This window comes from Taudactylus pleione, unplaced genomic scaffold (genome assembly GCF_031769625.1).
Source record: "Taudactylus pleione unplaced genomic scaffold, aTauple2 ptg000206l, whole genome shotgun sequence".
In the NCBI taxonomy this organism is placed as follows: domain Eukaryota; kingdom Metazoa; phylum Chordata; class Amphibia; order Anura; family Myobatrachidae; genus Taudactylus; species Taudactylus pleione.
In genome coordinates this window covers 2,416,386-2,438,702 of record NW_028284608.1, presented here as the reverse complement: position 1 = coordinate 2,438,702, position 22,317 = coordinate 2,416,386, and the positions used below count along the sequence as shown (strand labels likewise).

The following is a 22,317-nucleotide window of genomic DNA, read 5'->3' as shown; positions in this document are numbered from 1 at the left end:
CATGCACACTTTAACAAACCAATCATTTCAGCGCCAGGGTCTGCCACACAACTGTGGCTGAAATGATTGGTTCGTTTGGGCCCCCACAAAACAAGCTGGCAATTTATCTGTCCCTGCACAAACTGGCTCTACGGAGTCAAGATGTCATCCTCATCCTCCTCATCCACCGATTCCTCACCCTCTTCAGTGTGTACATCCTCATCCTCACAGAGTATTAATTCATCCCTGCTGGAACCACAGGTCCCTCTGTACGTTCTGGAGGCTGGTCTCCCTGGAAGAGTTGATAATTCATTTTATGAACATCATCTTCTCCACATTTTGTGGAAGCAACCTCCTACGCCTTTCGCTGACAAGGTTCCCGGCTGCACTAAACACTCTTTCGGAGTACACACTGGAGGGGGGGCAACTCAGGTAAAATAGAGCCAGTTTGTACAGGGACCTCCAAATTGCTTCTTTTTCCTGCCAGTACAGGTACGGACTGTCTGACATGCCTACTTGGATGCTGTCACTGATGTAATCCTTTAACAGACAGACGCACGCTTGTCGCTGCTGCTTTGAGGATTCAAGTGCGGCTACAGCCCACACAATTCACAAAGACAGAAAAAAAAAAAGAATATTTTTATTGTTTGTGGAGCACACTTTGAGGGTTACACCACCCTTTAACAGACAGACGCACGCTTGTCGCTGCTGCTTTGAGGATGCAAGTGCGGCTACAGCCCACACAATTCACAAAGACAGAAAAAAGAAGAAGAATATTTTTATTGTTTGTGTAGCACACTTTGAGGGTGTCATCACCCTTTAACAGACAGATGCACGCTTGTCGCTGCTGCTTTAAGGATGCAGGTGCGGCTACAGCCCACACATTTCACAAAGACCGAAAAAAAAAGAACAATATTTTAATTGTTTGTGTAGCACTCTTTGAGGGTGTCACCACCCTTTAACAGACAGACGCACGCTTGTCGCTGCTGCTTTAAGGATGCAGGTGCGGCTACAGCCCACACAATTCACAAAGACAGAAAAAAGAAGAATATTTTCATTGTTTGTGTAGCACACTTTGAGGGTGTCACCACCCTTTAACAGACAGACGCACGCTTGTCGTTGCTGCTTTAAGGATGCAGGTGCGGCTACAGCCCACACAATTCACAAAGACAGAAAAAAGAAGAAGAATATTTTTATTGTTTGTGTAGCACACTTTGAGGGTATCACCACCCTTTAACAGACAGACGCACGCTTGTCGCTGCTGCTTTAAGGATGCAGGTGCGGCTACAGCCCACACATTTCACAAAGACCGAAAAAGAAGAACAATATTTTAATTGTTTGTGTAGCACTCTTTGAGGGTGTCACCACCCTTTAACAGACAGACGCACGCTTGTCGCTGCTGCTTTAAGGATGCAGGTGCGGCTACAGCCCACACAATTCACAAAGACAGAAAAAAGAAGAATATTTTTATTGTTTGTGTAGCACACTTTGAGGGTGTCACCACCCTTTAACAGACAGATGCACGCTTGTTGCTGCTGCTTTAAGGATGCAGGTGCGGCTACAGCCCACACAATTCACAAAGACAGAAAAAAGAAGAAGAATATTTTTATTGTTTGTGTAGCACACTTTGAGGGTGTCACCACCCTTTAACAGACAGACGCACGCTTGTCGCTGCTGCTTTAAGGATGCAGGTGCGGCTACAGCCCACACATTTCACAAAGACCGAAAAAAAAAGAACAATATTTTAATTGTTTGTGTAGCACACTTTGAGGGTGTCACCACCCTTTAACAGACAGACGCACGCTTGTCGCTGCTGCTTTCAGGATGCAGGTGCGGCTACAGCCCACACAATTCACAAAGACAGAAAAAAGAAGAAGAATATTTTTATTGTTTGTGTAGCACACTTTGAGGGTGTCACCACCCTTTAACAGACAGACGCACGCTTGTCGCTGCTGCTTTGAGGATGCAAGTGCGGCTACATCGCACACAAGTCACAAAAACATTAAAAAAATAGTTTTTTATTTTTTGGAGCACTTTGAGAGTTACACCACCCTTTAACAGACAGACGCACGCTTGTCGCTGCTGCTTTAAGGATGCAGGTGCGGCTACAGCCCACACATTTCACAAAGACAGAAAAAAGAAGAAGAATATTTTTATTGTTTGTGTAGCACACTTTGAGGGTGTCACCACCCTTTAACAGACAGACGCACGCTTGTCGCTGCTGCTTTGAGGATGCAAGTGCGGCTACATCGCACACAAGTCACAAAAACATTAAAAAACTAGTTTTTTTATTTTTTGGAGCACTTTGAGAGATACACCACCCTTTAACAGACAGACGCACGCTTGTCGCTGCTGCTTTAAGGATGCAGGTGCGGCTACAGCCCACACATTTCACAAAGACCGAAAAAAAAAGAACAATATTTTAATTGTTTGTGTAGCATACTGTGAGGGTGTCACCACCCTTTAACAGACAGACGCACGCTTGTCGCTGCTGCTTTAAGGATGCAGGTGCGGCTACAGCCCACACAATTCACAAAGACAGAAAAAAAAAGAACAATATTTTAATTGTTTGTGTAGCACACTTTGAGGGTGTCACCACCCTTTAACAGACAGACGCACGCTTGTCGCTGCTGCTTTGAGGATGGAGGTGGAATCTAGACGGGATTTGGAACCGAGGACACACTACCTCCATCAATTGTCTAAATCCCACTGCACTAATGTCGGATACCGGACGCACGCCTAACACCAACATAGCAGTCAAGGCCTCAGTTATACGTTTTGCTTCAGGATGACTGCTGTCGTACTTCATCCTCATCGCTAGGGACTGTTGGAGGGTCAATTGTTTAGTAAAAGTAGTGATGTTCCTACTTCCTCTCTGGGATGATGAACAACTCCCAGCAGCAGCAACAGCACTAGGAGGAAGTGGTTCTTGATCTTTCCCTATTTTATTTTTATCGGAGAAAGTTTGGTCCTCCATTTATGTTATATTGATATATATACGTGCGGCTAAAGCGCACACAAACACAGAAAATATTTTTTTATTTTTGCTGGAGAGTAGTGCACTTTGTGGGTTACACCACCCTTTAAGAAATGAGCCAGCCGGCTCTTTACTTATGGGACACAGGCGCACGCTTGGCGCTGCTCCTTTGTTGATGCACGTGCAGCCACAGTGCACACAAGTCACAAACACAGAAAATATATATTTTTTTGGTTTGGAGTGTACTTTGGGGGTTACAGAACCCTTTAACGGTCAAGCCAGCCGGCCCTTTACTTATGACACAGGCGCACGCTTGGCACTACTTTGTTGATGCACGTGCGGCTACTGCGCACACAATTCACAAACACAGAAAATAATTTTTTTTTTGGTTTGGACTGGACTGTACTTTCGGGGGTTACAGCACCCTTTAACGGTCAAGCCAGCCGGCCCTTTACTTATGACACAGGCGCACACTTGGCACTACTTTGTTGATGCACGTGCGGCTACTGCGCACACAATTCACAAACACAGAAAATAATTTTTTTTTTGGTTTGGACTGGAGTGTACTTTGGGGGTTACAGCACCCTTTAATGGTCAAGCCAGCCGGCCCTTTACTTATGACACAGGCGCACGCTTGGCACTACTTTGTTGATGCACATGCGGCTACTGCGCACACAATTCACAAACACAGAAAATAATTTTTTTTTTGGTTTGGACTGGAGTGTACTTTCGGGGGTTACAGCACCCTTTAACGGTCAAGCCAGCCGGCCTTTTACTTATGACACAGGCGCACGCTTGGCACTACTTTGTTGATGCACGTGCGGCTACTGCGCACACAATTCACAAACACAGAAAATAATTTTTTTTTTGGTTTGGACTGGAGTGTACTTTGGGGGTTACAGCACCCTTTAACGGTCAAGCCAGCCGGCCCTTTACTTATGACACAGGTGCACGCTTGGCACTACTTTGTTGATGCACATGCGGATACTGCGCACACAATTCACAAACACAGAAAATAATTTTTTTTTTGGTTTGGACTGGAGTGTACTTTCGGGGGTTACAGTACCCTTAACGGTCAAGCCAGCCGGCCCTTTACTTATGACACAGGCGCACGCTTGGCACTACTTTGTTGATGCACGTGCGGCTACTGCGCACACAATTCACAAACACAGAAAATATTTTTTTTTTTGGTTTGGACTGGAGTGTACTTTCGGGGGTTACAGCACCCTTAACGGTCAAGCCAGCCGGCCCTTTACTTATGACACATGCGCACACTTGGCACTACTTTGTTGATGCACGTGCGGCTACTGCGCACACAATTCACAAACACAGAAAATAATTTTTTTTTTGGTTTGGACTGGAGTGTACTTTGGGGGTTACAGCACCCTTTAACGGTCAAGCCAGCCGGCCCTTTACTTATGACACAGGCGCACGCTTGGCACTACTTTGTTGATGCACGTGCGGCTACTGCGCACACAATTCACAAACACAGAAAATAATTTTTTTTTTGGTTTTGACTGGAGTGTACTTTCGGGGGTTACAGCACCCTTTAACGGTCAAGCCAGCTGGCCTTTTACTTATGACACAGGCGCACGCTTGGCACTACTTTGTTGATGCACGTGCGGCTACTGCGCACACAATTCACAAACACAGAAAATAATTTTTTTTTTGGTTTGGACTGGAGTGTACTTTCGGGGGTTACAGCACCCTTAACGGTCAAGCCAGCCAGCCCTTTACTTATGACACAGGCGCAACCTTTGGCACTACTTTGTTGATGCACGTGCGGCTACTGCGCACACAATTCACAAACACAGAAAATAATTTTTTTTTTGGTTTGGACTGGAGTGTACTTTGGGGGTTACAGCACCCTTTAACGGTCAAGCCAGCCGGCCCTTTACTTATGACACAGGCGCACGCTTGGCACTACTTTGTTGATGCACATGCGGCTACTGCGCACACAATTCACAAACACAGAAAATAATTTTTTTTTTGGTTTGGACTGGAGTGTACTTTCGGGGGTTACAGCACCCTTAACGGTCAAGCCAGCCGGCCCTTTACTTATGACACAGGCGCACGCTTGGCACTACTTTGTTGATGCACGTGCGTCTACTGCGCACACAATTCACAAACACAGAAAATATATTATTTTTTAGCACTTGGGGGGAGCACCCCTGATGGACAGAGCACCCCCTGGACAACACTACAGCACCCCTTTAGGACTGGGACACTGCACAGGACTTTGGAGTGGACACAGCCCCTATGGAGAACTGTCTGCACAACACAGTCCAGCCAGCCCCTATGGACTTTGAAGTAGTGGACACAGCCCCTATTAACAACAGCAGCACAGCACAACACAGCCAGCCCCTATGGACTTTGAAGTAGTGGACAACAGCAGCACTACACTACACTACACTACACAGCCCTAACTCCCACCCTCCCTCTTCACTGTCCACAGCCGAGTGAGAAAATGGCGCCGACGCGGGTACCTTATATAGGATCCAAAACCCGCGAGACACGGAAGGCGGGATGATGACGTTTTGCCTCGATTTCAGATCCGAGTCAGGCGGGAAAAGTCGAGCCTGATTCGGATCGGACTCGGATCGGGGGGGCTCGGGGGGGTTCGGATTTCAGAAATCCGAACCCGCTCACCCCTATTAGCAACGGGTTGGTCCATATCTTTGTTATTAAGTGCTGCTCTGATGGTGGAGCGGTGGTGTCCCTTCCATTCTTTGAAGGACCTTATGGTTTTCCCGATGTAAAATAAGCCACAGGGGCATTTAATGAGATATACTGCAAATGTGCTAATACAAGAGAGTGGATATTGGATTTGAATCATGAAGCTGCAAGAAGTACAGCCCAGGCATTTATAGCAACTGCCTGGCTTTGTTTAGATATTAGAAGATTTTCACTTTGCGATATCTGTTTGCACTAACCAGTCTATAATATTCCTTCCATGAGTGTAACAAGACATGATATTCATATACTTTAGGCTTTTCAAATCTTTGTCATGCTGTATAATTGGCCAGAGTTGCTTAGCCATATTAGTAATAGTCCTGTCCGCCGTATGAAATTCATGCTTTTGTTATTGGTGGAAGGATCAGTTTTGAGTAAAGCATCACTCCGAGAAATACAGCTGATTTTTAGCCTCCTGTAGTAATGATCTAGAGTATCCCCTTTGCTGGAATTTTGTCAGCATACTATCGATAGTAGCCTTGAGATCTTCTGGATTACTGGAAATTCTTTTAGCCCTCAAGAGTTGGGAGAATGGCAAACCTCTCATGAGAGTTGGTGGATGCTGGCTTTGAGCTGCCAGCAGGGTGTTCCGGTCTGTAGGTTTATTGTATATTTTAGTACTTATGCCGTCATCTTTCAGAAAAATATCCACATCGAGGAAATGAACATTCGATTGGCTAATTGAAAAAGTAAATTTAATTGAACAATGTTTGTTGTTATTAATATTCTGAAGATGAGATTCAAAATGTTCCTTAGTGCCAGTCCACAGCAACAGCACGTCTATAATATAGCATGAGTAAAAATGTATAAATGGTCTCATGGAGGATTCAAAATACAACTGGTGTTCAATGAAAAACATATAGGAGTTAGCGTACGAGGGTGCGACATTAGAGCCCATTGCACACCCTGTATGCTGTAAATAAAATTCCACATTATATAGGAAGAAATTCCTATTGAGTGTTAGAGGCAGAAGTTGTGTAAAACAGTTGGTATCTGGACCACCATAGAACGCAGATCTCTCAATTAACTCTTTGGTAGCTATAAGACCTTCACTGTGTGAGATGCTAGTATATAGGCTTGTAATATCCAATGAGCAGAGCCAAATGTTGGAAGGCAGTTTGCCCAGAGCATCTAATTTCATAAGAAAAGAGGTGATGTCCTGTAGATATGTGGGTTCACTTTGGAAACATGGTTGTAGGAAAAAAATCCAGGAAACAAGATACGGAACTGTATAGCGAATTACGGGCTGAGATGATAGGCCGACCTGGAGGCTGTTAGCTTCTTGTGGATTTTGGGAAGACAGTACAAGCTAGGTTCCCAAGGATAAGCAGTTTTGAGATATAGAGCTACTTCAGATGTAATCTATAATCTCTACAGCTACATCTATAATGGAATGAAGTTCCCATTTATATAGTATGGTCGGATCCTGGGTTAGCTGTTCATATACCATAGTATCCGATAGTTGTGAGTACACCTCTCTCTTATAGTCATCCAGATCCCAGATAATGACGCCCCCTCCTTTATCTACTGGCAAGATCATAATGTCATCATAAGACTTCAAGGATTTTAGTGCTGCACATTCTTCTTTAGTGAGGTTAGAGAACCTTGTAGAATTATTTTGACTTTGTGTTTGTGTACAGACTTGTGAATCACCACTCTGATGAAGCTTGCCAAAGATAGATTATTGGATACTGGATCAAAACTTGATTTTTTCCGAAAGGAGCTATACTTAGAATCAGGTGGTTTATAGCCTTGCTCTTTGTTGTAATATAAATATTTTAATTTCAATTGTGAATTTAAGCGTGCAAGGTCAATTTTCCATTGAAATTCATCAAATTTATTTGTCGGCACATAGGACAATCCCTTTTTAAGAAGAGAGATTGCAACCGGAGACAGAGTGCTCTTAGAGATATTGAAAGTTAGGTTTTCTTGGGACGTCCTCATTGTTTTACCACGGTGGCCCTGTCCCCCTCTTCTGATTGGTCGCCATCTTTTCCGTGCTTGGCGAGAAGTCTCTACCCCTAAAGTGGGCTTATGGATGTTTTTGCCAGAGGGTAAAGCCATTTCTCTCGATTCACCTGCTGAAGAGTATGAATCGCTTGTTGATTCTGCATCTAGATTGTTACATCTCCAAAGTATTCTATATTGTGTTAATTTCTTCCTATCAGTATTGGATCCAGTGAGCCATGCATATACCTTTCGTTCAGAATAGTTTTTGTTAACCATTTCAAATTTGTTCTTTTTAAAAGCCACTAGTTCTTTTTTATATGTGGCTATTTGTTGCTCCAGTTTGTCATACCAATTACATGCGACCCTGTATTGCCTACTTTGGAACAAAGAGGACAGATCCACACATACAGTAGGAGTATGGATTTTTTATTACATGTACTCCATTGGATTATCTACTGGAGAAGAGGACATATTGGCTTCAGGGATAATAGGTTAGTATGTGAGATAGTGTGTATGCATGTGTGTGTACATGTGTGTGTGCATGTATGTTTTAATAAAATTTTACTTTTCTACGGTGTGTGTGTTCTGCGTTTATTTAATATTGCTTTTGTTGTGCAACTACAGGTATCAGCTGGCCTGTAATGCTCCGCATGCTTATACTTGTGGTTCTCCAAGTACTAGCATGCGGGGGAGGCTTGCTGGGAACTGTAGCTCCACAGCAAAAGCCAATATTTTAACTTGACTTGCACCACACTTTACACAATTAACCCGACACCCACCACCCAGGGGTGCCAGGTATAGCCCCGGGCTATTAGCCTGGGCCTGGGGTGCCCTGGAGAGGGGGACCCCTTTATTGGGGGGGTCCCCAGCTCCCCAGGGATTCCCGGCCTGGGCTGACTAGCATTTCGGGGCAATGCTTTGGCTGGGGAGCCCAGTGAAAGGGCTCCCCTGGCTGTGGCATAACCCTCCCTCTAAAGCAATGTCAGCCAGTGCACTATCAATAGTGGTAAATCAGCAGGCATCATTAAAAAAATGGGGGACAGATAGAAACTAGGACTCAGAAAAGGACACACAGCACTATAGTTCTAGCTAAAATATAAATACCGTATCCCTGCCACATATACCCGCTACCAACCCAGTGATGACAGAGGATCCAGTGATGGATTCTCTGTCCAATCACATCTGCCTGGCTAACAGGGATGTGCTTTCATGTGGGCTTAAAGCATGTCCCTGGCACTTCCATAGGCTCCGCTTTGCCCTATTTTTTCAATGGGCTTTTACAGCCCGTGGCATGGCCCGCCCCGTGCTTCAGCACTTTTCTATTGTCAGCGGTGGCAGCGCTCTCGCTGCCTCCTGACTGATTTTAACTATAGAGATTAGAATAATGCAAAGCTGATATTTATGACAAAGAATCTATGTTATAAATATATTCTATGTATTATTTACTCAGTATGACAGGGGAGGCTTTGCCTCCCCTGCCCCCCCTGACTGCACGTCCCTGACCTCTGTGTACACATAATCCTACATAGATAGCAGTTCTGTCAACGTGGCCTATACACTTGGCTCCAGCTTAAATCCAGTGCTAAAAAGCATATGATCTTATTATACAATGTTTAGAATATTAGAAATATTTTCTTGCCACAAAAACCATAAAATGGAGTCTGCGGGCAAAATTTGGTCTAGAAAGAAACATGAGCGTACCTACCTAGGTCCAGAGGGGCCCCCACTGCACACCCTGCAAACATTCATGACATGACTCACTGTCGTGATGCAGAAGTCAGCAGGAAAATGATACAGCCACCATTTTCCCATAGATCCCATGTGCAGTACTGAAATCACAGGAAAAATGGTGCGAGTGACATATTCCCGGAGATTTGCACAAGTGCAGTAGACCCTGGTATAATGCCAGAATCTACTCAGCGCAAGTAGGGGGCAGGGACACTCATGAAGGAAACAATAAGAATGTAGGGATGAACTTTTCCCCATTTAAAAATATAATTTCTTACACATCTTAATTGTTCACTATGTTCATGAACCGGGTTGTGTACAGCAGGGGCGTATCTATAATGGGTGCAGGGTGTGCTGGGAACACGGGCCCCTGGGTCCAGGGAGGCCCCACACCGTACACCCTGCACACATAATATTACTTACCTCTCTGGAGTCCCACGTCGGTCCGACGCTGTAAAACGACTGGAAAATGGCTGTGGCAGCCATTTTCCTGTAGTTTGCACATGCCCATGCCCAGAGTCTATAACTCCGGCGCTGTCCACGCACAGCTCAGTGCGCTGCCGGCCGCAGGGAGGAGAGGAGGGGTCCCATATCAGAGATTGCACACGGGCCCCCACCTCTCTAGAAATGCCCCTGGTGTACAGGATGCCGGCGCTCAGGATCCAACAGGGTTAAGATACCAACAACTGTGGGTAAGTATCCTAAACCTCCCCATAACCCTATCCCCCCTCCCCACCGTCTAAACTAACCTCCCCCCTAGGGCCTAACCTTCCCAATAGTGCCTAGCCCTAACCCCAATATTTGCCTTCAGGATGCCAGCGCCGGGATTCTGACTGGTGTCAGGAATCCAGTGCCGACATCCTGACAGCCATGATTTCAACTACCTCCCCATAAACTATGCCCCAAGCCCTCGCTGTGCGCATTAGGGGCCTGATTCAGTAAGGATCGCTATTGCAAAGTTCAACTGCGATAGTATTTAATCCATTGTGATCTCTATGGCGCTGCAGCACAACATAAGGACGCCCACTTTACCTTACACACATCCATAATGTTTAGTAAGACTGCGAAACCATCAGGACAATCTAGTACCATCGCAGCCTCACACACACTTGCACAAGGTTAGACTTTACTCAGAAATTGCTAACTTCATCGCACGCTATGAGGCCTCAGGCTGCGTAGGGCATCTCAGTGGATAATTTATGCACGCCCATGCAACGGCTTTCAAACGCACTGGCACGCCTGCGTTTCACCGACCACTCCCCCGTCACCTCCCACAATCGTCACTTCCTGTCAATCACTCTGCGATGGGTCTGCGTAGTCACTGCGATTGCAGTCCCGATCGCAGTGGCCAGTTCGCACACGCGCACTGTGATGAATACGCATGCGCAGTGCGCAACAATCGGCCTATTGCGTGCGTATTAGCAGTTGCGATCCAAGCTGAATCAGACCCTAGCACTCTTCTGTTCTATCCTATACAATACTGGGTTCAATTATATCTACAGTATATTGTAGCACAGAATAAAAAGGTAGGGCTATCATTGCATTCACCGGTGGATGAAAAACAAGGTAAGCATAGGTAAACGCAATACATAATATATTATATATATCTAGCATGGTAAAGGACATTTAAATGCGACAAAAGAAACACTTTCCTATTCTGCAGTTTGATTTTAGCTAATAAACTTATAAATTCTGTTACTGTAACCTGCTCATGGATAGAATGTTTCTGATTGCATACAATAGAATGACTTAAGTTTGTGTCTACACAATATAATATATACAGTATTAAGCATAGGTGGCTAGATCACTATAATTACAGTAGATCAAAAGAAATGTAAGGGATTATGATTACAGGGTGCAAACGAAAAGTTTTCACACAAGGTTATTTATTACCCATTTAAAGCAGACTTATAGAAAGCCTCTTTCTCCCTCATAATGCTAGTTTTAATTAAGCTCTCCTGTCTCTTTTCTCTTGTTAAAGCTGAAAACACTAATGTGGTTGAAGATTGTCAGAGGAACAATACTTGTCCAATGTTGCTCTGATTACAGGGCGGATGCAGCACTTATAACATTTCAATGAATACATTTAATGAAAACCTCAATGTATGTCCAATTGAATTGACTCCAAGAATACATTAATATCACTGGATGTAAAATACAAAGACTCGGGTAATTGAGAGTACAATTTGTCAGAACACAATAATAAGAAAAGGAAAGAGACAATTATTTAGCGGATTATCATATGGCCAGAGTGGTATTTAAAGCTTCACAGAGATTTTCAAAAATTAGAAGACGTCTTCTTCCCTGATGGCTTAAAGGCTATGCCCCAACAGATGTTGTTTAGAACCAGAGCAAGTCCTCATTGCTGAATTAATAGATCAAGGGTTCTGGATTGAATAAGTGCCATGTCTGGTCAACCAGGACCTCTGGAAACATTGGGGGGAGGGGGGGGACTATCCAACCCCATAAAGAGTGGAGAACTGGATAAGTGGTAAAGTTACTCATAGCAACCAAATAGCTTCTCGTTATCACTTACACAGGCTTGACCTGCCATCTTAACCTACATTTTAAGCATGTCATCTGAAGCATGGAGTTAGAACTAGACCAGAAATTTGATACCATCTCTTATCTCTTTATAGATACATTAAGTCCATCTTCCATACCTGATTTCATTACCATACCTGATGTTCATACCTTCATTTAAAGAATAGTCTGTATTGAAAGTTTGATTTGCAAATGTACTGTAAGGCTTCAACTCCCCCCACCATTAATTAGCTTGTTGAACAAACTGTGGAAACACTCCCTCTCCTTGTACCAGCTGACACACCATCTCGTACAAAAGTGAATTATTCGATAGACTGCACCCAAAGGCTTGACATGCCACCATAGCGTGCATCTTAAGCATGTCATCTGAAGCTTGAAATCAACACCTGAGTTTGAACTGGATTTGAGCTTTGGTTTAGTTTCTAACCTCAAATTAAACAATTTGTCAAACACTATAGCACAAAAATGTTACAGCTCCACATTCCATTCAACTCCCCTGAGACTGGGTTCGGAGGCAGTATCATGCTGCAGCTCAATTGCACTCAACAAACTGCTGGATGCGACAAAACCACACACATGACCGAGGGAGACGCTAGGCGCAGCCTGAGTCATGCAGATTTTTGTAGTTTACTGATTAACTTTACCATAGTTTTTATAATGCTGTTGCCATTGTTTTAATTCTGCCATTTTATGCCTTTGTATTCACCTTCTCTATTCATTTTTTTCTCTCCGCCTGGATGTTATACTTCCGCTAATTGCACACTCTGCCAGATGTAACCTATGCAGTGTACTCCAGATGGCTGCCTGAGATGGCTGGATGAACAACACATTGATCTGTTCATTCAGTGTATAACATATTATACATGTTTCAGTCACCTGTATGTCTTAGAATCTTCTTTGGCTTAGCTCATACATTGAAACCTTAGTAGTGCACCCAAAATGACTGTCTTTATTGGTAGGACAATGGGTGGGATAAAAGATTCTTGGAACTGATGCTTATGTAACCTGTATATACGAGTGGTCCCCAATCGCCTTCTCATCATTGGGAGTGAGACAAACCTTTAGAGTAAGTATTTTTCCATACAGCTATGGTTTTGCCGCTGCCATACATCCCCCTATGGAATAGTTGCTATGCACAGTGGCGGGCTGGGCCGGGGGGCAGGGTGCCATGTGCCCCTCGGGCCGCAGCATCATGCGGGCCGCGGGCCGGTGCAGTCTGTGTCACTGTGACACAGACTGCACCGCATGTGTAGCGCTGACCGGACAGAGTTCGGTCAGCGCTACACTGACAAATACACAGCTGCCGGCTCTGGCAGCTGTGTGTTTGTCAGTGTAGCGCTGACCGACTCTCATTAGCTGCTGCTGCTGCACCCACTGCGGGAGCCACTCCATCTTCCGGCTCCCGCACTACAAGGGGGGACTACTACTACTGGGGGCACTACAAGTGGGGACTACTACTGGGGGCACTACAAGCGGGAGGGGACTACTACTGGGGACTACTACTACTGGGGGCACTATAAGGAAACTACTACTACTGGGGGCACTACAAAGGGGGTGGGGGACTACTACTACTGGGGACACTACAAGGGTGGGCTACTACTACTGGGGGCACTACAAGGGGGAGGGGACTACTACTACTGGGGACTACTGCTGGGGGCACTATAAGGGGACTACTACTACTACTGGGAGCACTACAGGGGGGGTGGGGGACTACTACTACTGGGGACTACTACTGCTGGGGACACTACAAGGGGGGGTGGGGGGACTACTGCTACTAGGGGCACTACAAGGGGGATGGGACTACTACTACTGGGGACTACTACTACTGGGGGCACTATAAGGGGACTACTACTACTACTGGGGGCACTACTAGGGGGGTGGGGGACTACTACTACTGGGGATACTACAAGGGGGGTGGGGGACTACTACTACTGGGGGCACTACAAGGGGGAGGGGACTACTACAACTGGGGACTACTACTACTGGGGGCACTATAAGGGGACTACTACTGGGAGCACTACAAGGGGGGTGGGGGACTACTACTACTGGGGACTACTACTACTGGGGACTACTACTACTACTGGGGACACTACAAGGGGGGGACTACTACTAATGGGGGCACTACAAAGGGGGGGACTACTACTACTTGGGGCACTGCAAGGGGGGGGGACTACTACTACTGGGCGCACTACAAAGGGGGGGACTACTACTACTGGAGGCACTACAAGGGGGGGACTACTACTGGGGGCACTACTGGAGGCCTGCATAAGGGTGTTCTCTCCTGTGGCACATGGGGGCACTGCATATGGGCACTACGACAGGGGGCTGCCCTAATCTTTATTTTTACCTTACATTAATCCCATATGGACCCGCCTCCTCCCTGGAACACTTGAGGGGGGGGCGCCGTAGCACGCATATTCTTTGGACACCCTAGCTACACGCTACTCCTCTGCCAGGGCCGCCTGCATGCATTTGCCCCCCAGGCTAAAAGTTGCCAGCCAGCCCCTGGCTATGCAACTACAGGTAGTGGTGGAACTTGTGTGGTGAGAATTGTAGGGCGGCAGCCTGCTCATGTACTCACCTGAATGTGCTGAGTTCAGCAATAAGTCATTTGTTCCTTTTGTTTGTCTCTTTTATTTGTGCAGAGATAGAGTGAATGCTTTCCAAACTTCAATGGCAATATATTCACGGGTGGAAGGTTGCTGAGTACTGTTTGTGTCCTTAATCATGGAGTTTCAGTGAATCTCCCTTTGATGCTTGTAAAGTTCACTTATTCATTAGGGATTAGGGATTTTAAGCATAATGCTTGTCAGGGCTACATATAACAGAACACACTTACAGGGGTATCCAGTTGCTGGTTAAAAGTCATCAGGATGGTCAAACACCATCACTATGTAACCACCAACATCACCAATTTTCCTTTGTACACCATAGATGTGTGCAGGAAATTTGGCAATGTTGGTGTACCATATTCTGGGCTTGATTCCGGAAAGGATGTATTTGCTATTGCAGCTGCTAAGATGTTAGCAACTGCAATAGCACTAATATGGCAATGCAGCAAGAGGCGACGTGCCTCCTGCATGCATTACTGATTCTCAACATTGGATCATCTGCGTGATCGTCAGCCGGCTAAGTGACCCATGGGGTCATGCAAGTCGGCCGCCACAGATGCACGAAAGAGGCCAGGAAATCTCCGTCAGCCAACAGAAGTCTTGGCCTTATCACCCCCCCCCAATGGCGGCCACACATCTCCATTTTGGAATTGGAGGCCATCAAAGTCCCTTCTGTGCCCCGAAATGGCAGCAGACTGTCAATTGCTGACAGTACGATGCAGGACTGTGTGCGTGATCGCAGACCCATAATGCGCATGCTTAGTATGGGTCCGGTGCATGCTTAGATTCCCAACCATCGGGAATCAGTGTCATTTCTTCTCCTGCTTCCAAAAGTGAATTAGGCCTTCTGTTGTGATGTGCACAGTTGCACATCATGGAAAAGTGAATAACCACTAGATACTAAACCTGTAATTCTAACTCTATAAGGGCCTATTTATCGAAAAAAGACACAAATATTAAGTATCCCTGAATGTACTATGAAGGTAGTGCAGCAGGTATCTCCTATATCTGCTGTGGTCTCTCCATTTCCAACAGCAGCAATAGCTACCATCAGCTACAAAGCTGTCATATATTTAGCATGCTCCAGATAGCGTTGTCCTATAGTAGTCTATGGGCTACTAATTAGCACATAACTACTAACTATCCCCAGCTGGTGGCACGTCTTCTGCACTTCCGGCTCCATCTGATATCGGAAGTGACATTTGTGGGGACCGGAACTATCTGACCGCCGTCTATTTCCTCTGTGTGTTCCATTGTGTATTCCGGAAGTGACGAAAAACCAGAAGTTTATGTCCACTGGTATTTGCGTTACAATGTGCGATGCGTAAGTGACTTCATCCCTGACCGGAACAAGATGGCCACCGGTCTCTTTATTCCTTTATTTTCCAATTGTGACTAGATATACAAACTAGGGATATCCATATTGTACCATTTTTCAAGTCCATATATTTTCAAAGTGTCCATAGTGCATGAAAATAATTTTAAAAAATTATAATTAGCAAAAAGATCTATATATTGGTTTATAAATTGAAATACCATGAGTAAAAATACATCAATAAAATTAATCAATAAAAATAAAAGAACATGGGAGATATAAAGGTAAGTTTATAGAGGGATATAATATACTAAAGGAAAGTCATACCACATTCTATATAAGAGATATAAAATAAAAGACTATAAAAAACACTTTATTTCATTATCTCCATTAAGACCTTCTGGGGTTAATGTCTTCAACTTGCAGATCCATCTCATCTCCAATTCAGCTAATCTTATATCCACATTTTTGCATCTCCCAGTTGGATTTATCTTTTGAATACCCCAGAAGGCCTTTAAGTGGCATACACTGGATTTATGGTTTTGTTTAAAGTGTGCAGATACATTGTGTGTATCTAATGATCCTTTTTTAATGTTATAGATATGTTCAGCTAAACTAGTCTTAAGATTCCTACAAATTTTTTCAACATAGACTAACCCTCATTCACATTTTAAGGCATAAACAACATTTTTAGAGTTGCAAGTGATGAATTCCTTTATTGGGTATTTAGTTCCACCTACTTGGAATTCTTTTATTTTGCTTACTCCCTTCACTGAACGCCACATTAAACATAATCCACACCTATGGAATTCTCAAATTCTGTTACTTGTCCACTTTGTACTAATTTGTCTTTAACTGTCGGGGGCCCTTCTACAATTAAACAATGTTTTTTCTGGTAACATTTTCCTGATTATAGGGTTTTTCCTTAAACTATTCCACTTCCTCCACAGATTCTACTTCTTTAAATTGAGTATTACAATACGTAATGAATGACCATTGGAAATCATTTATTAGACTTTTTTTCTAAAAGCAGATCATTCCTATCAATATCATTGACTTTATCTAGTGCATTTTTTATCATTCTCTCATTGTAGCCTTTATCCAGAAAGCAGTTACCCATTTCTTGTGTTTGAATATCCCAGGTTTCTTTTTCAGAACAATTATGTTTTACCCTCAGGAACTGGCCAAAGGGAATAATCTCTAACAAGTTCCTGTGGCGCTGACTACTTCTCTTTATGTTACTGTTTGAATCTATCTTTTATGGTGGGTTTTATTTTATAATTTACCATCTTTAATATATATGCATAAGTCTAAAAAGACAATTTCTGATTGAATGATAAAAAAACTTAAATTAATATTAAAATCATTCCCATTAATGATTCACAAAAGGACTTAAGTACATCACTTGTTCCTCTCAATATAAAAAATACATTGTCGATAAAATGCTGCCAGGATGCCAGATCTGCCCGCAAGCAATTATCTATCCATATTACTTGATTTTCCCAGAATGCCATGAATTAATTTGCATAACTGGGGGAAAACTGGTGCCCATAGCAGTACCCACCTGTTGAATATAGTAGGGGACATTAATTTAAAAATAATTATAGAGTACAATGAATTTTATACCTTCTAAAAAATAAATCTTTAACATCCTCGGATAGGTCAGAAGTATCTAAGAAGTCCCAAATAGCCTGAATACCTTTTTCTGTTTCTGTGATTGTATAGAGTGTTGATACATCTGCACTAACTAAAAAATATTAATTTTCCCAATCCATTGAATCAATTCTATTCAGCACATCTCCCGTGTCTTTTGGATACACTTTGGTTTTCTTAACCAAAGGTTGTAAGCATCAATATATAACTGCTGATAAGTTTGAGGTGATACTATATGTACCTGAAATTATGGGTCTTCCAGAAGGGTGGAGGGAGTCCTTATGTATTTTAGGTAAGATGTATAATGTTGGTATTGATGGATTCTTAATATTCATAAAATCATGCTCATTCTTATTTAATACACCTTTTAAAAAGCTTTACTAGTATGTTTAGATAACTCCTTAGTGACCATTGCTGTAGGGTCATTCACCTTTTATATATTTCATCCTTAGTTAATTGTTTATTTACTTCTATCATGTAATTCTCTTTATTCATATGAGCCACCTTTATCTAATGGCTTTATTATTCATTCATCATCATCTTTCAATGTCTTATGGGCTCTACACTCTTTATTTGTGAGGTTGCATTTCTTTGTTTTTTTTCTTCAGAACTATTTCTACTTCTTCATTTACAATTTTGTTGAAACAATCTTTGAAACTCCCCTTTAAATGGATTGGGAAAAATGACCATTTACAGTAGGTTTATATGAAGATCTGGAGGAACATCCATCTCACCTTCTTCATTTTCCGTATTGGCAAAAAAAATTATTTACTGTTAATTTATGTGTAAAATTCTGTAAATCCACAAAAAAATCAAATGGATAAAATTGGCTCATGGGGCAAATTTTAAGCCCTTTTCAAGGACTCTCTCTTCTTTAGAAATAAGTATTCTTTTACTCAGATGAAATATTTATCCTTCTCTGTACTCTACTAAAGGGGCATTTATTCTACTTTTATTCCTAATTCCCCCTCTTTTACCTCTATTAGTTTATTTTTTATCTTGATTTAAAATCTCCTTTTTGTTCTTTTGTCTCCTTCTAAAAAAGGGGACTGTACTACCTCATCCTTTTTCTATGCTTGGAACCATTAGGTCCACATGGTATTTCATTTCCTCATTTATAATCCCTACCTATCTCAGGTTCTCTGTATGGACTATTTCTCCAATAGTTTCTCTGTTTCTCTCAAATTTTCGATAATGGGTGATCCATTTTTTATCTCTCCAATTTCGGGGAGACCTATTATAATACATTTTTCTTCTATCTACTACATTCCATTTTGGTTGTCTCCCATTTTTTACCAGTCTTTATCTCATCGTATTCAACATCCTCTTCCATCTGGTCCACTTCTTTCAATATATTTTTCTTGTACTCCTTATTGTTTCCGTTTTCCATCTCTCTTAAATCCCTATGATATTTATTTTGCTTTTTCTCCTTTAATTCTTTTTTTATTTACTTACTAATTTACTATTCTGTGTCTTTAAAATCTTTTCAAATCAACAAATGGTTGTACTATTGTTTGGAGGGAGTCTATTTCTTCATTTAAGCTCTGTAAAGTATTTCTCTATTCTTTTAGGATTAGTTCTATAAACTGAAATTAAATCAAATCACACTCCCTTTTAAAATCCTTATTAAAGAATTAAAGGAAGGGGTTTGAACATATTCAAATCTTTAGGGATGAGTTCATCCACTTGATATCTTTCTAAAGTTATTATTTCCCACCAAAAGGTAATTCTCTTTTAATACTGCCAATTCTGATTTGTGTAAAACAGTCATCAAATCCTCATCACTGACATTAATATCACCTTTATCGGAAACAAATAAATCGCTCAGAAATCACTTCACTTTTCTCTAAATGTAAAAATAATTGCAGCTGTTTTAGATTGTGTGAAGAAAATGGATAATAAATAAAAAATTATCCTAATCCTGCACAATAAACTGTTTCAGCTGGATAATGAGAAACAAATGGAACCTTCACTATTGTTCCCAAAAACATATACATATAATATAATATATTACAATAAATATGTTACAATGGTGTATTCACAGTAATATCATACAGTTCATCACAAAAGTAAAAACAAATGTCTCTTCTTCACTCAATTCATTACTCTACAGTGCTTTAATGCTTTTTGCTATTCAGCAAAGCAACAAGTGTTAAATTCCAATAAACATTACTTTATATAACGGCATCTCAGAATGGTGTTATATGAAGAAAATACTTAATATCCCGAAAACTGCAGGGACAGAGGGAAATTTTCCCATAAGTCCCTGCAGAATCTTGTAAGTCCGCCCAGTCTTCGTCCCTGCTTTTCAGTGACCACCGACAGGTAAGTCCAACTAGAGCATGTTAAACATGTCTAAATTGATTGACATGTGTATACAAGCTTTATACTAGCCTGTATACATTTATGTTTATGTGCGATTATATTTAACATATAATGTTAAATATAAAAGGGACAGAGACTATTTCTGAGCACATGACTGAGCATGCGCAGAAGAACAAAAAGAAGGTATTGTTTTCGGAATCCCGAAAACAATGCCTTCTGTAACATTGCAGGGACAGCGTGTTACTGCTGAATAGCAGCCATAAATGCTCACAATTGATAAAAACTTGTGACAATGTTGCCTGATAATATTCTGGGCAACATCATCACTCTTGCTGAATAGACCCCATAGTCCTTAAATTTCCATTTCCTTTGATGTATGCAGTAACACACACTGGCAACCAATCAGCTTTAAGGTTGCATTTATCAAGTACATTCTATAAATTAATAGGCAGGAGCTGATTGGTTGCTATGGGTAACTTCTTCACTGGTCCACTTCTCCATGCTTTTCACTGCTTCAGACATCTACCCCTGTGTGTTTTATACATCTACCCCCTAGTTCTTAAATTCCAATGTTTTTATTATTTTCATGCACTATGGACACTTTAAAAATGGATGGACTTGAAAAATGAATTTGGAACAATATGGATGTCCCTTTAAATATCTTTTGACAATTGGAAAATAAAGGAATAAAGAGACCGGCAGCCATCTTGTTTTGGTTGGGGATGTTATCACACATTGGAATGCAAATACCAGCGTCCACATCACTTCCAGTTTTTCATCACTTCCGGAAGACAAAGTGGAATGCACAGAGGAAATAGCAGGCAGTCAGATGGTTCCCGTCCCCGCAACATCACTTCCAGTATCGGATGGAGCCGGAAGTGCGGGAGACGTGTCACCAGCTGGGGATCATTAGTAGTTATGGGGAGGGTATTTAAGGACTAATTTTGAAGAATATCACCATGCTTCTGATGAACAACTTAAAAGTCTGAAACGCATTAAGCAGGTGGAACTGATCTGTCTGAACGAGGACTTACCCCACCAGGACATGTGGTTACAAGTATCCTTGCTCCAGAATTCAATCTAAAGAGGGCAATCGAGTGCCAACAGTTTGCCAGTGACCAGGGGGGGACTGTTTATCCACCTATGTGGTGATATCTGATTTTATTTATATTTAATGTGTGAGTGTAATATGATAAATGTTTCCATTTGTTTGACAATATTACACTTCTTTTGCTTTTTTCCACTGTACCTTTGAGAGAGCAAGTTTGTGAAGTACTCACTGAAAATCCTTCAATACAAATGAGAATTCCATAAATGAGAGAAAGAAGTTTGAGTGTTATTGCATACATCAAAGCAAATGGGAATTTAAGGACTATGGGGTAGATGTATAAAGGGAATCAGTTTGATTTACCACCGGCAGCCCGATACAGGTGGAAATCCTGAACGTCGGAAGGTAAGTATAAACTAACCTACTCTACCCCCTAACTAACCCTCCCTTATGGGTGCCTAACCCTAACCTTCCCCCCAAGTGCCTAACCCTAATCCCCCTCCTAAGTGCCTAAACCTAACCCCCCCTTCCCCGCCGCCTAAACCTAAGTCCCCAGGGGGGGTGCCTAACCCTAACTTCCCCCCCGGGGGTTCCTAACCCTAACCCCCCCTTCCCCTAGCCTAACCTTAACCTCCCAAGGGGGTGCCTAACCCTAAGTCCCCACCGGGAGCCCTAAACCTATCCCTCCCCCCCGCGGCTGTCTGTGCCCGGCATCCCTTCAATCGAGATGCCGGGAGCCGGTCTCCTGGGGTAGGTAAAATGACAGGCATCAAGATATCAATGCCTGTCATTTAACCCTTGCTGGGATTAAGCAGTCGGGAAGCCGGCGGTCGGCATTGCGTCCGCCGACTTCCCGACTGTTTCCCATATAAAGCATACAGGGGTAGACATCTGAAGCAGTGAAAAGAGTGGAGAAGGGAACCAGTGAAGAAGTTACCCATAGCAACCAACAAGGTCCTACCTATTATTTTATAGAATGTACTTGAGAAATGCAACCTCAAAGCTGATTGGTTGCCTTGGGCAACTTCTCCACTGGCACACTTCTCTGCTCTTTCCACTGCTTCAGACATCTACCCCTATGTGCTTTAACACTATATACTTGGAGATCTTAATGAATTGAGTGAAGAAGTAAGAGACATTAGTTTTTAATTTTGTGATGAACTGTATAATATTACTGCGAGTGCGCCATTGTGAGATATTTATTGTAGGATACGAAAAATATATATCACATTCGCATAAATAATGCGGATTGTTATAAATATTGCAACCATAAAAACCACTGTAATTCATAAATAGCAATAAGGCATCCAAGCGCCAGCCACATAACTATAATTGTTGCTACTTGTTTCTCTTGTAGATGTGACACTAAAATTAGAGGACATACAGTATCTTCTCATTGTAGCTCTATTGCCATTTAAACATATCAAACTATTGGCACAAATCTTTCAAAATA

At 42.6% G+C, this 22,317-nt stretch overlaps 1 pseudogene; it reads right to left on the bottom strand.

The window, feature by feature from the left end:
- Window positions 1-6,071: 6,071 nt before the first annotated feature.
- Window positions 6,072-22,317, bottom strand: part of LOC148517870 (uncharacterized) — a 28,698-nt pseudogene continuing 12,452 nt past the window's right edge.